At 47.0% G+C, this 14,511-nt stretch overlaps 1 pseudogene across 1 annotated transcript; it reads left to right on the top strand.

Annotated features, from left to right (window-relative positions):
- Window positions 1–12,364: 12,364 nt before the first annotated feature.
- LOC308420372 (pyrroline-5-carboxylate reductase 3-like) lies at window positions 12,365–13,133 on the top strand (annotated as a pseudogene). The gene has a single exon. The product of its transcript is annotated as a pyrroline-5-carboxylate reductase 3-like (transcript).
- The last annotated feature ends 1,378 nt before the right edge of the window (window positions 13,134–14,511 follow it).

The following is a 14,511-nucleotide window of genomic DNA, read 5'->3' as shown; positions in this document are numbered from 1 at the left end:
AGTAAATGCCAAGATCAGCTTCCAAACCTGGATTTTCCAAAAGTTCATTTAAAATGATTTAGGTGAGGGCTGGAGATGTATGGAGCTCAGTATTTAAGAACTTTTGCTGCTCTTGCAGAAGACTGGTTCAGTTCCCAGCACCCAAGAAGGGGTGGCTCACAAGCAACGCAAATGCCTGGAAATGTAATGCCCTCTTCTGGCCTCTATAGGCACATGGGGTATATCCATATATTCAGGCACACACACACACACACACACACACACACACACAGTAAGTAAACATTTTTAAAAACAATTTAAGGGGGTGGAGAAGATGCTTCTGTGGTATGTTCCACACTATCCATCATCAGCCAGCCTGCAAAGCTGCCCTAGTGTGTGCAGCTGCCCTGAGACTGCAAAGCTGGCCTAGTGTGCGCAGCTGCTTTGAGGCTGCTTCCCCACTCGCCCTCCTAAGTCAATAAATTCAAGAGGCACTGGGGAATTTTGTTTGTCCTTGAGTCTGTTTTGACAACCAGCTCATTCTTGGCCCAGCACTCTGACCTGGCTGGTCTTGGCAGCTCCCCCATAGCACCCCAAACTTCTGGCTGCTCTTTTCTCACTGACTTTTTGTTTCAGAACTAATGAAGTTGTTTAGGGAGAAGTTGTCCCAATCCAGGCAAGGGAGATACAGTCCAGGGAGAGAAGCCAGCTGCTAATAGAATCACCCCATGGCCATGGGCTTCCAGAGTCGGGGTGGGAGGACCTCTCTCTCCACTTCCAGGAAGAGCAGCCGCTGCAGGTCCTACTAATTTTGCTTCTCAGGAGGCAAAGGACTCACTCCCTGATCTAGTTTGCCCTTCTCTAGCCAGAAGCCAGCCAGACGGGTTGAACATGTGCTATTCACAGCAAGTGGTGGCAGCTAGGAAGTACCCAAAGCTGACCATGCGTGTTGCCAGCATTCCAGCACCCCACCCACAGCACTGGGTTTGGAGGACCAGGGGGTGGGGCCTGCAGCTGTTTCTGTTGTTTCTAAGCCCAGGCCATGGCAGCTATGGAGGAAGCAGAGCGTGTAGTTGGTGTTGCTGGTGAACTTTAGCCCTGGGCTCTGAGAACAGAAATAGAAGTCCTGACCTGAACGCATGCTACAGGAGGTCATACTTCCGGTGCACTCCCATCCACCCACCTTCAGCCAGACTCCTTGGGCCCATTAAACAGGTCTCAAGACCTCTGGTGGGTGAGATGGGAGAATGGTGAAAAAGGAAATTAAACCCAGTGAGGAGAAGGGAGGGAGATGCTAAAGCTGATGCCCAGCATAACTTAAAATGAAAAGACAAAAGAAGTTGTTCCTGGTGGTTCAAGTCTGCAACTCTGTGTCACTAGAGGCTGCCATATGAGAATCGTGAGTTCAAAGACTCAGAGGCTGATGTCTGTTCTTGGTTGTCAACTTGACTACAACTGGAACGAACTAAAACCCCAAAATGGAGGAGCACACTTGTGAGATTTTTTTTTTTTTTTTTTTTTTTTTGGCATAATTTGAATCGGGAAGATCCCCTTTAATCTGGATCTTTGAGGCAGGAAAACGCAGCACTCATCTGGGCCAGGCTTTCTGCTGCATGCCTATATAAGGCCAGGGAAGAAGGACACTTTTGGCTCTTGGCCTGTTTTTTCTGGTCCAGCTCCCTCTTCTCTTGAACACAGGTGCACTGTGAGAAGGTGGTTCAATGTCTGCCTCTTCGACTCCCTGCCATGATTCTTTTAAAGACTTATTTTATATGTACAAATATTTGTCTGCAAGTATTGTGCACCAGGTGCATGCCTAGTGCCCGAGGAAGCCAGGAGAGAGCATTGGATCCCCCAGATGGAGTTACAGATGGCTGTGAGCCACCGTGTGGGTGCTGGGAATGGGACTCAGGACCTCTGCAGAAACAGCAAGCACTTTTAACTGCTGCCATCTTCCTAGCTGCAGCCCTTCCCTTTTGTATTTGTTTTATGTCTTTTATTTGCTGTGGTTGTTTTTTGAGACAGAGTTGTGTACTCCTGGTTGTCCTGGAACTCTCTCTGTACAGCAGCTGGCCTTGAATCCAAAGACCTACCTGCCTCTGCCTCCCAACTGCTGGAACTAAAAGCGTGTACCATCACCAACTGGCCCTCTTTCTCTCTTTTTTAATTAATTCATTAACTAGTTAATTAATTAATTTCTGAGCCAGGGTTCTCTGTGTGCTCACTCTGTAGACTAGGCTGGCCTCAAAGTCAGAAATCCACCCATCTCTGCTTCTCAAGTACTAGGGTTAAAGACATGGACCACCACCTAGCTTGCTTTATTTATTTATATTTCATGTGCTTGTACATATGTCTATGTGAGGGTGTTACTTCCCTAGCACTGGAATTTCTGTCAGTTGTGAGCTGCCCTGTGGTTGCTGGGAACTGAACTCAGGTTCTCTGGAAGAGCAGTCAGTGTTCTCAACCACTGAGACCAATCCTTCCATTAAAAAAAAAGATTTATTTATTCTTATATATGTGAGAGTACACCGTCGCTGTCTTCAGACACACTAGAAGTAGGCATCAGATCCCATTACAGATGGTTGTGAGCCACCATGTGGGTGCTGGGAATTGAACTCAGTACCTCTGGAAGAGCAGTCAGTGCTCTTAACCACTGAGCCATCTCTTCAGCCTAATCCTTCCATTCTTAAATTGCTTTTGTCAGAGTATTTTGTCACAACAGGAAATATGTAAGGTGTCTTGTAAGGTGAGGATCTGAGTTTGGTCCCCAGGGCCGGCACAAAAAAACTAATGTCAATTTCTGTACACTGTACCTGCATACAAAGATGCTCACATGACCACACACACACACACAAAAGACAAGATATAGAGAGGGGGAAAAAAAGAGTAATTGGCCTGCATCAGCACATCTGGTCTTTAGGACAGAGCATCTTCATGTTGTCTGTGAGGAAGCAAAGGGCCCAGGCAGGGCCATGGCCATTAGGAGGTAGCAGAGCAGGGGGCTTACCAGCCTCTCTGATCTGGGACACACAGTTCTTGCAGCCCTATCATGTTCTCTGTGTTTCCTCTGCTTTACTTGGTCTTGCGGGGAAAGGGCGACTGGGAGGTGGAAGATCCTGAGAGTATACTGAGATATGGGGGTTTGCTTCTTAGAAGTCCCAGGGCAGACAAATGATTCTCTGCGAGGTGAGTGGAGTTAGGAGCAGCTGTGCAAGGTCTGAGATGGGAGAGTCAAGGTGGAGCGGTGAGGCCTGAGACCCTGTCCCTGCTGCAGAGCAACTAGGAGGCTTTACGGTCCAAGTGGTACCTGCTATCACCCATGAGGCAGATGAAGGAAGGGTTGATTTCCTGTTGCCATTTTATACACTTTGTTTGTTTGTTTTTTAAAGTAAGCATGTGGTCCTTTTTGTAAAGAAAAGCCCAAATAGAAACATTAAGGGGGGAAAAAAGTAAGAGTAAGGAAAGGCAGGATATGAGTGTCTGTGTCATCTTGACCCAAGCCAGAGTCCTTAGAGAAGAGGGGACTGGCCTACAGGCCACTCTGTGGGGCATTTTCTTAATTAATGATTAATGGGGTGTGGGGGAGAGGTCCCAGATCTTTGTGGGTGGTGCTATCCCTGGCCTGGAGGTCCTGGGTGCTATAAGAAAGCAGGCTGAGCAAGTGAGAAGGAGCAAGCCAGTAAGCAGCACCCCTCCATGGCCTCTGCGTCAGTTCTTGCCTGAGTTCCTACAATAGATTGTAGTCAGGATGATAAGTCAAATAAACCCTTTCCTCCCCAGCCTTCCTTCTGCCATCATATTTTGTTACAGAAACAATAAGTGTAACTAAGACAGCGTCAGAGTGCCATATTTTGTAGGGTTGTCTGATATGGAAAGTGTGAGGTTTGTATGTGCAAAATGTCTGGAACACAAAGAAGCAGCTTGTAGAGGCTTGAGGCAGGCCTGGCTGGACTGGTTGAGCTCTTTCCTAGCTATGCAGAATTTTGAATTGTGCCCTTTTCATTTTTTCCTCATATTAAAAGACCAAGTACACACCCTCAGAGGAAGGTAGCTCTGGAGACTCAACCTGTTGCCCAATGTGGCTGACGCCAAGCCAGGCTTCCAAAAGTTAGCCCTGGGCAAACTCAGTGGAAGATAGCATTTTTCTGACATTGAACCTGTTTCCCCAAATTCACTTGGCCACTCACATTTACCTTGTGGTTTGGTTTGGTTTTGTTTTGTTTCCTGAGGAACAATGAGTTCACACCCTGGTGCTCAGGATAATGCCCATAGAAAAGGAAGAACATTTTTGAATGATCCCGTCTCCGTGGACTGGAAGAGCAACCACGGGGACATTATTTCCTTCTCCAAATACTTAAAAATACCATCTTATCTAGCTTTTACTGGTACTTCAAATTCAGCACTTCTAGTTTCTTTGTGTTTAGGACAGCTTCCTTTCACCCTGGGGCTGCAGGCTTATCTCTGGGGTAACTTTAAATTCCTAGTATAGTAGTGCACTGAGGCTTGTTTTTTTTTTTTTTTTTTTTTTTTTTTTTTTTTTTAATCAGAAGTTGTCTCAGTGAGCAACACCATGCAGAGGCTGTGACCTAATGATTAGGGATGGTGTTTTAAAAAGCAGTTGTTGGGCTGGGGAGATGGGTCAGTTGGTGAAACCTTGTCATACATGTGTGAAGACCTGGGTTTGGATTCCCAGAAGACATGTGAAGCTAGGAACAGTGGCGTGAATCTGCAATTCCTAGAGGAAAGATGGGGGGGTGGAGACAGGAGAGCCCCAGGCACCTAAAAACAAGAAACCCTGTCAAACAAGGGGGAAGAAGACTGATACCCAAGATTGTCCTCTGACTTCCCAAAAAATGCCCACGACACAAAACCACTCATGTTCACACACATGAATGTGCACACACACACACACATAAGTAAAAGCGATTGTTGGCTGGAAGTGTAGAGCACCGGTGGGACACGCCATGCCTGAGGCTCTGAGTTCAAACTCCAGCACAACACGAAAAGGGGATGAACAAACCCAACTGCTCTATTCTCCACTATTTCCCATCTTTCACAAATAAGTTTGTTTTCTGTTCATTAGCAGTTAACACATGATAAAGCTGTCTTAATGCTGCCTCCCTGCTTATATGCAGATAACGATAGGGAGATTAATCAAGAACCAGGTATAGGGGGGCTCAGGCCTGTCTGATCCCAGGAACTGGAGATCAGGAGTTCTGGGTTCTCCTCAGTTAATAGCAATTTTGAGGCCAGCCCAGGCTACATGAGACCCTGTCTTAAAAACAAACACATAAAACACAATTAAAAGTTGTATTTTAATATAGATGTTTTGATATTGTAGGTGGGAAAATGCTTATGGCCTTCTTCCCTCCCTCCCTTGCTCCCTCCCTCCTTTCCCTCCCTCCCTTTCTTCCTTCTTGTTGATGGAATCTCTAGACAGGCTGACCTTTGACTTCCTATTTAGCTGAAGATGACCTTAAACTTCTGATGCTTCAGCCTCGGCTTCCTGTGTGTTGGGATTCTGGTTATGCGTCACCAAGCCAGGTTTATTCATTGCTGGGATGACCCTCAGGGCTTCCTGCATGCTCGGCTACATCCCCAGATCTCATTCAGTAGCAGCAGAGAAATGACCGAAGCTTGTGCTGGATTCTGGTGTGCAGGGACAAAGGTGGCAGATATCTTAAACGTTGTAGGCAGTGCCAGAACAAAGAGAAACCACATGAAATGGGTTTAGTACCCTGTAATTTCACCTTTGATACTGGGCCATCTTCCTCTTGCTTTTTTTTTTTTTTTTTTTTTAATTCATTAGATTGGGCAATCAGTTATCCATATAATCTTACCAAGAACTAGACTTTTTGACTTCAGAACTTTTTATAAGAAGGTTAACAATTATCTGGGGGTGGTGAATGATTGAAATCCAAGCACCTGAGAGACAGGGGTTTAGCTCAAAGTCATTCTCAGGTATATAGTGAGTGTGAGACAGTCTGAGTGATAAAAGACCCCTATCTAAAACCTACAAAGAGTTGGGTCTGGTGGCACACAGCCTGGGCTACAGGTTGAATTCAAGACTAGCCTAGGCAACTTGGGTGAAAGCATGTCTGGAAGCAAAAGTGAGAAAGAGGGGTCTCTTGCTGCCGCAACGTGAGTGGAAGCACCTGGAGTGCGAGCTCGGAATGAGAATCCACGAGTTGTAAGAACATGGCAGAGAAGCCGGACACGGGCGAAATCGTCAGCTTCGATAAGGCCAAGCTGAAGAAAACCGAGATGCAGGAGAGCATCCTGCTGACCAAAGAGACCATTGAACAGGAAATGTCCTAAAAGCCTAGGAAGATTTCCCCACCCCACCCCACCCTGTCATCTCCAAGACCCCCCTCGGGATATGGAGAAAGAGCCACCAGCAAGATGGACGCGAGCCACAAGCTGCACTGTGAACCTGGGCACACTGCGCGGATGCCACCGGCCCGTGGGTCTCTGAAGGGGACCCCCGCCCATCCGACTGCCAAATTTCACCGGCTTGCCCTGGGATATTATAGAAAATTATTTGTATGATTGGTGAAAATAAAATAAATCTTGCAGGGTGGGGGAAAGAGAGAAAAAAGAAAAAAAAAAAGGTGAAAAAGAGGACCAGGGATATAACTTAGTGCTATATGCAAGGCTTTAGCTTCACCAGAGCCTCCCCGCACAAAGGAAGAGGAGGTGAAATAAGAAAGATCAGCAAATTGTAAATATCCTCAAGTAAATATGTTTGCCACCCAAGATCTAAGTTCAAGCCCAGAAACCCACTCAAAGGCAGGAGACTGGGGCAGCCACCCTCTGATTCACAGCACACCCACATACATATTATGTGCGCACACAGTAACACATAGATAAAGGTTAACAATAGGAATTCTAATGGAATCCTCCATTCTCAGTGTTAGAGAGTAAAACAGCACTAGGAAGAAAAAGCCAAGTCATTCACATCTTTTCCTTCTTGTAAACCTACAACATGGTAAAATTAGATTATTGTGCATGTTCTTAAATACAAAGCCTTTCTTCCTTTTCTTTCCTCTCTTCCTTCCTTCCTTTCTCTCTCTCTCTCTCTCTCTCTCTCTCTCTCTCTCTCTCTCTCTCTCTCTCCTTTTTTGAGACAGGGTTTCTCTGTGCATGTAGCCCTGGCTTCTCTGGAACTCACTTTGTGGACCAGGCTGACCTCAAACTCACAGAGACCTGCCTGCTTCTGCCTCCCAAGTGCTGGGATTACAGGCGTGCACCTCCACACCTGGCTATTTATTTTATGATTAAGGTTTATCGTTGATTGCTGCACCTGTGTGTGCAGTGTACCAAGTGGGCTGATGGAGTCAGAGTCCCTGGAGCTGGAGTTACAGGTTGCCAGCTGCCCCCGGCCCTATGTGAATGATGAGATCTGAATTCCAGCCCTCATGATACATCAGTAAGTGCTCTCAACCACCGAGTCATCTTCCTTGTCCTGAATTTATTTCTTTTCGAGACAGGGTATTTCGAAGCACAGGCTGTCCTCAAACTCCATAGGTGGTTTAGGCTAGCCTTAAACTACGGGTTTTCCTGCCTCTACCTCTCCCAAATGGATTACAGGTATATGCCGTTTCGCCCAACTTCCACCTAGAGCTTCATTTATTTATCCATTTATTTGAGACTATATAACCTTGGAACTTGCTGTGTAGCCCAGGGTAGGCTCTAACTCCTGGAGGTTCACCTGGTTTAGCATCTTGAGTGCTTGTGTTAAAAACATGTACTCCTGTGTCTAGCTAAAAAAAAAAAAAATAAACAAACACTAACCAGTATTCCTTGTGTAAATATTTTAGATTATGTCTCTTTAAAATAAAAATTCTTGTCTGTGGGTGTAGCTAAGTTGGTAGTATCAGAGTTCAACTCCCAGCAACACAAACAACCTCGTGTGGTGGGTGCTCCCCTGCAGTCCCAGTGCTTGGGATTTCAAGATGGAAGGATCAAGAGTTCAAGTTCATCCTCTGCTTCTCCGTGAGTCTGAGGCCAGCCTCAGCTATGTGAGATCCTGACTCAAAGAAGGAGAAGAGGGAAAAGGAGGAGGAAGGAGGAGGAAGAACGTCTGTTACATGTGTATATTTCCTCACATCCAATAAACACATTTCTTCACCTATTACAATGAGTAAATAAAATTATTACCCTAGTTCATTGAATCACAGGATAAATCCCCGAAGACCCTGATTTTTTGTGTAAGTGAAGAGGGTTGTGGCTGACTCAGAAGTCAGGTCCTCTGCTGTACACCCAGTGTGGGAGAGGCAGGGGTGCTTCAGACCACAGGGACGCAGGGCACAGCTTCCCCAGATCACCCTTCCTCTGACTCTCCTACTGAGCCAAGCCTGGCTCCAGAAGAGTGGAGACAAAAGCCATAAAACAGCTTTTATGTAACAGTTTCTGGCTTCACAGACTTGGCTAACACCTTCCCAGTCAAGAGCTTGGAAGTGAAGAAATGTGCCTCAGTTAATGGCTTAAATTAAGCTATCAAACTCTCTAATAAAGCTTCCATTTTGAACAGGTTTCAAAAGGTAGACTATCCAAAGGAAGACTCTTCTCTTTGGGGCTGGGAAAGACCTTTGGTCCCAGGAGTCATGTTTACCCTAATTTATGTTTCCTTGTTAAACCTCAGGACAGGCAGGAGCAAATCCCTATCCTCTAAGGAGCCCAGGGCACCCTTTCTCACCTCAGCACCTATGCGCTGTCTGGAAGAGGGCAGGGGATCCCTCTCTCAGTGTCCCAGGAGGACTCAGTTCTATGTTGAGGTCAGAGGGAACACGGGTCACCTGAGTGTCCCATCTGTCTTACTACACAGCGTGGAGCTGCTCATTCCCACGAAGCAGATGCTGCAGCAATACTGAAAGCCTTCTCTGTGGATGAAAGTATGGGACGTGGGATCCCCGGACTTCCTGCCCAACTGACCAAAGGCTGCCCAGAACCCAAACTTGTTAGAGCTTTTTAACTACGGTTTAATCCTTTGAGAATGTTAAACATGAATACGGCGTGATTATATCCCCACACACATTTTCCCCACCCCATCCCTACTCCGTGTCTACCCTTCAACTTGATGTCATCAGTTTTTCTTCTTCCTCCTCTTTCTCCTCCTCCTTCCTCTGGATAATACACTAAGTCCAGTTACTGAATATATGCATGGCTGTGGACCAGCCATCAGAGCATGGGAAACCTACTGGTGGCCACATCCTCAAAGAATAAACTAATCCAGGTTTCAAAAGATTTAAAAAAAGACTGTGCTAAACACAGTCACCAATCAACCTGCCAGGAAAACAACAGACAAGGAAGCTGGCTGTGTGGCTGCCGAGGTGGAGGCTGGAGTGATTTAACAGTGAGCCAAGGAAGGCCAGAGATCAGCAAGTGCTGCCAAGGCTAGGCAGCAGCAAGGAGGGGCTCTTCCCCAGAAACATCAGAGAGCAGGGCCTGCAGACATCTTGGTGGGAGAGTCCCAACCTGTCTCAGCTGGAAGAGAAGATGGACGGAAAGAAGGATGTAAGGAGGTGAGGGGAATAGACCTAAGACCAGAAAATCAAAGTTGAGTGGTCGACAAACACAAAACAAATTGGATCTCATTAGGGATCAGAGAAATACTTGTTAAAGCATCAGTGAGAATGAGTGTCAAAATTACAAAGTATCTGGGTAGGTGGTGCACCCCTGTGACCACAGCCTTAGGGGTTGAAGCAGGAGAGTTCAGAGTTTGAGGCCAACCTGAGCTACATAGACTCTGTCTCGATGATACAATAAAAGCAGCAGCAGCAAGCTGAGGAGCCAGGGTAGAGGCACTTACTGCAAGACCGGTTCCTGAGTTCCGGCCCTGGGACCCACAGTGTGGAAGTAGAGAATACCTTTCCAGAGGCTTCCCTCCAATCTACATATAAACAACAAACGAGCCAATAAACTCTACATATAAACAATAAACAGACAAACCAATAAACAGTAACAATTTAAAGTTGATAATATTCAAGGTTAGGAGTGGGCATTTCTATTTTATTGTCCAAAGCATAAAGTGGTGGAATGATCTTAGGATGCACACTTCTAGCAAATTTCAGATGAAGGTCTGTGTCTGAGATCTCTATGGAAACAGGCAAGCGTGAGCAGGGTGGTCCCTGCAGCACCGTCTAACAGTGAAGAGACCGGCTGACGCAGAGCCGTGGTACTGCCCGGTTGTCGCCTCGTCTTGGTAAATGTTCAGTATCCAGCCACCATGAAGCAGTTGGTGTGTGGATGACGTGGAGGGACAGCTTCCTCAGCCAGGACACTAAAATTGAAACGATACAAAGATGAGTGTGGCCCTAGGCAAGGATGGCACACAAATTTGTGAAGTGCTCCATGTTAAAAAACAGAAAGGAAAAGAAATGCGGTTGGGTAGAGAAAAAAATATGACCTCATCTCAATTAAAACTGTATATATATATATATATATATATACACATACACATATATATACACACACACATGCATACATACACACATATATACATATATACATATGCACATATACACACATACACACATATACATGTATATATGTATATATATGAATTTAGGTGAGATAGACTAATTAGCTATCATATATATTTATATATTTATAGGCAAATAGGAAATAGTTTGTAGAGATAAACTTTATTTTAATCATACAAGTATAGCTAACAATAGTCACCTTCTTTTTTCTGTGTGTGTGTGTGTGAGTTCGGGCACATGAGAGTGTTGAGGGGGCTTTTTAGGTAGCCCAGGCTGGCCTCAAACTCAGTACTTAGTGGAGATAACCTTGCACCTCTAATCCTGCTGCTCTGCCCTGCAGAGTGCAGGAATTGCCTGGTTGGTGTGGTGCTGGGAACTGACCTCAGGTATTCCAAGCCAGCACTCTGGCTACACTTCCCTCCCCAGCCCACCCCTCCCCTAGGTAGCTCTGGATGGCCTGGAACTTGAGGCAGTCCCTGTGCCTCCATCTCTCCAGTGCTGACATGGCATCCCGTGCCACCACGCCTAGCTTTTGAAAGCTTGAATTTTAGGGATAGTTTACTTTTCCTATTGTTTATCAGTTTTATACTTTATTTATCTGCCTTTTCTTTTGGTGTTGAAGAGGGATAGTCATATGTGTCTAAGTTTTATATTGAGCCCAAAAGGTAGGCATAATTTTAAAATTAAAATAGTGAAAGTATTTAATAGTGATGTTGCCTAGTAGATGAGCCAAAATTTTGGAGATTAAAAACCAATAGGGTTGGAGAAATGGCTCCGCAGTTATGAGTGCACAATTGCTCCTCCAAAAGACCCACGTTTAGTTCTCAGGCAGTCTACAGTTTCCCGTAATCCTAGCTCCAGGGGATCCAATGCCTCTGGCCTCTGTGGGTACCTACACACACCCACAAACTGAGTACACAAGTACACACAATTAAAAAGAAAATAAACTTTCAAAACAATAAGCCTCGGCATTGGCGAGACTATGAAGAAAGGGCACACTCTTCAGAACTTATGAATGGGTCGACTGGAGCCCTGTGTGCCCATACCCATCAAAAAAAAAAGGAGGAGGAGGAGGAGGAGGAGGAGGAGGAGGAGGAGGAGAAGGAGAGGAAGAGGAAGAGGAAGAAGAAGAAGAAGAAGAAGAAGAAGAAGAAGAAGAAGAAGAAGAAGAAGAAGAAGAAGAAGAAGAAGAAGAAGAAGAAGAAGAAGAAGAAAAGAAAGAAAGAAAAAGAAGAAGAAGAAGAAGAAGAAAAGAAGAAGAAGAAGAAGAAGAAGAAGAAGAAGAAGAAGAAGAAGAAGAAGAAAAGAAGAAGAAGAAGAAGAAGAAGAAGAAGAAGAAGAAGAAGAAAGCAGCGTGCTGAGCCTCGTGGGAATTCTAGCCTGCTGGAATTACTTGGACTGGCAGCCAGTAATGATACAGGCAGGACAGTTACCGGTTGTTAAACGTTTAATGCCTCCTCAGCACTGGTCTAAGCCCCTTGGGGTAGAAGGATGAACCACACCCACTCCCATAAAGGCTAACACTAACTTCTCTTAAGCTCTTTATGTGGCCCACCTTAATCTCCAAACAACTCTATAAAGTGGGTACTCCCATTATGTCCAATTTACAAACCAGGAAGTGGCTGCTGAGAAAGGGAAAGTAACCCAAAGTCACTCGTGGCAGAACCCAGGGTTTGATTCCGGGTTCTGGCTTCAGCTTCTTGGGCCCGTAGCCGCTACCTCGCTGGGCACCAAGTCACCCAGTCTCCTAGGTTGCCTTTCACACTAGGGTTTGTCCAGTCATATCGTTTGGGATTACTCTTTAGAGGGCTGGTCGGTGCATCGGACACTTTAAAAAAGAAACTGTATTTGGGCAGAAGCAAAAGGTTAGCGTCTAACTAGAGAAGGATGCTCGGAGCATGATGGCGGCTGCGATGTCTAACCTCGGCGAGTGGGCTTCGTGGGTACAGGCCGCATGGCGGAGGTCATTGCCCAAGGCCTCATGCGAGCAGGCAAAGTAGACGCTAAGCAAGTGCTGGCCGGTGCACCAATAGATAAGAACCTCTGCCACTTCAGAGACCTGGATTGCCAGACTACTCATTCCAACCCCAAGGTGCTACACCCCAAGTCCTGCCAGCTGTTCTGGCAGAAGTGGCCCCTGTAGTCACCACTGAGCGCGTCATCGTTTCTGTAGCTGCTGAGCTCTATGGGGTCCTTACCCCCAAGAACACGAATACTGGGAGTCGCTCCCAATCTACCCTGCAGTAGTTCAGGAGGGGCTATGGTGATGACATGGGGCCGCCATGCTGGGAATGATGACGCCAAGCTGCTGCTACAGAACTTGCTGGAAGCCTGTGGGCAGTGCGTCGAGAGTCCTGAGTCCTACGTAGATATCCACACTGGTCTCAGTGGCAGTGGTGTGGCCTTTGTGTGTACATTTCTGGAGACCCTGGCTGAAGGGGCCATCAAGATGGGCGTGCCCAGTGACCTGGCCCACCGCATTGCTGCTCAGAACCTGCTGGGGACTGCAGGAAGGGTCACACCCAGCCCAGCTTCCGACAGATTCGCTCACACCAGCTGGAGCCACCATCCATGGGTTTCATGCCTTAGAGCAGGGCGGTTTTCGAGCAGCTGCCGTGAGCGATAAAAGAAGCAGCTACCTGCCGGGCTAAGGAGCTCGGCAAGAAGTAAGGCAGGCCTCAGAGGAGACAGGCTCCTGGCCCGGCTCAGGCCTCTGTGGTGAGACCAGCCCTCCTACGTGGGTGTTGTAGTGGGCTCTTCTCTAAGCATCATGGCCATCATTTTCATCCGGGAAGCTGTGACTACTTGTCAGGTACTGTCAAGACGGGGTGCGTTGACTGTGACATTCAGTCAAAGAAGTAAAAGGTGGGGAGTGGGGAGGCTCATTTGACCCTTGTCTGAGATTCCAGATTCTCCCTTCTGCACCTCCTAGCCAGGTGCAATTGTGGCCTCCTTGCACGTGGCCTCGTGGTCTCAGGAGCTGGCAGAATGTGTGGCCTGTGCAGGTGGTAGACATCATCCTCCATGCTGACATGAGATTGATGGTTGTGGCTGCTTTGGGGTCACACATACTCCTGTAAGCAACACCCAATCCATATTATCTAAGCCCAATAAACTCATTGTCCCCCCCAAAAAAAAAGTTAGCTTCTCTCAAGTGTCCTTGCAACCAAAACCAAGCACGTGACGCCTCTGCGTCCCCAAGCCTTGCACAGTGAGCTTGAGTTTCACTCAAGGGGCAGTTTCACTCAAGGGGCATGGAACAGAGCTGCAGAGTCCCCCGGCCCAGAGTGGCCAGGGTAGCGCTTGGAGCTTGAGGGACAGAAGGAGTGTCCTCCGAGTGGGACAGAAAAGGCTCCCTGGCTGCTTCCTGATGAAGTTCACCTGGGCCTGTGACTCAGCAGATCCAGTGTTGCTTAACAAACCAGGTGATATATGAAGCCAGTAAACCCTGGGCAGTGGCTCCGGCAACCTGAAGGGTATGGGACATAGCCCACTTCAGCAAGTACCAGCTCTTTCCTTGAGAAATAATTAGCCACTTGGGGGCTTCTGGGTCTCAACCAAAAACAAACACAGGATCATGGGACATGAGGTGACCTTGTGACTCATTCTTCCTCCCAATCCAGGGATTAACTGATTTGCCCAGAGAGCCAGCCCAGAGGATCCTCATGTTCAGGGCGAGCTTGAGACTACACTGAGGGGAGGCTGCAGATTCCTGGTTCGCCCCAGCTTGTGGTAACCCCTCCTTCCTCCGCCTACTGCAGGGGATGCGGTCCTACCCAAGCATGACCAATGCAGAAGAGAACATTCCAGCCTGGCTTATGGGGGTAGGGTGTGGGTGTGGGAGTATGGGGGATGTGTGTGGGTGTTCCCTCCGCACACCACCAGCTCAGAGGCCCATCATTAAAAGATAAACCGCAAAGCTTTTAGAACCACACTGCCTGTGTTTCAGTCGTTCCTGGGTACAAACTGGGGGCACAGGATTTAACCTTTCTGTACCTCAGATTTATTTCTGCAAGAGAGACAGAATAGCTTGTTTGAAAGACCGAGA

The sequence above is a fragment of the Micromys minutus genome (genome assembly GCF_963924665.1).
Source record: "Micromys minutus genome assembly, chromosome: 4".
In the NCBI taxonomy this organism is placed as follows: domain Eukaryota; kingdom Metazoa; phylum Chordata; class Mammalia; order Rodentia; family Muridae; genus Micromys; species Micromys minutus.
Note: the sequence above shows the minus strand (reverse complement) of the source record. Positions and strands in the feature narration are given on the sequence as shown.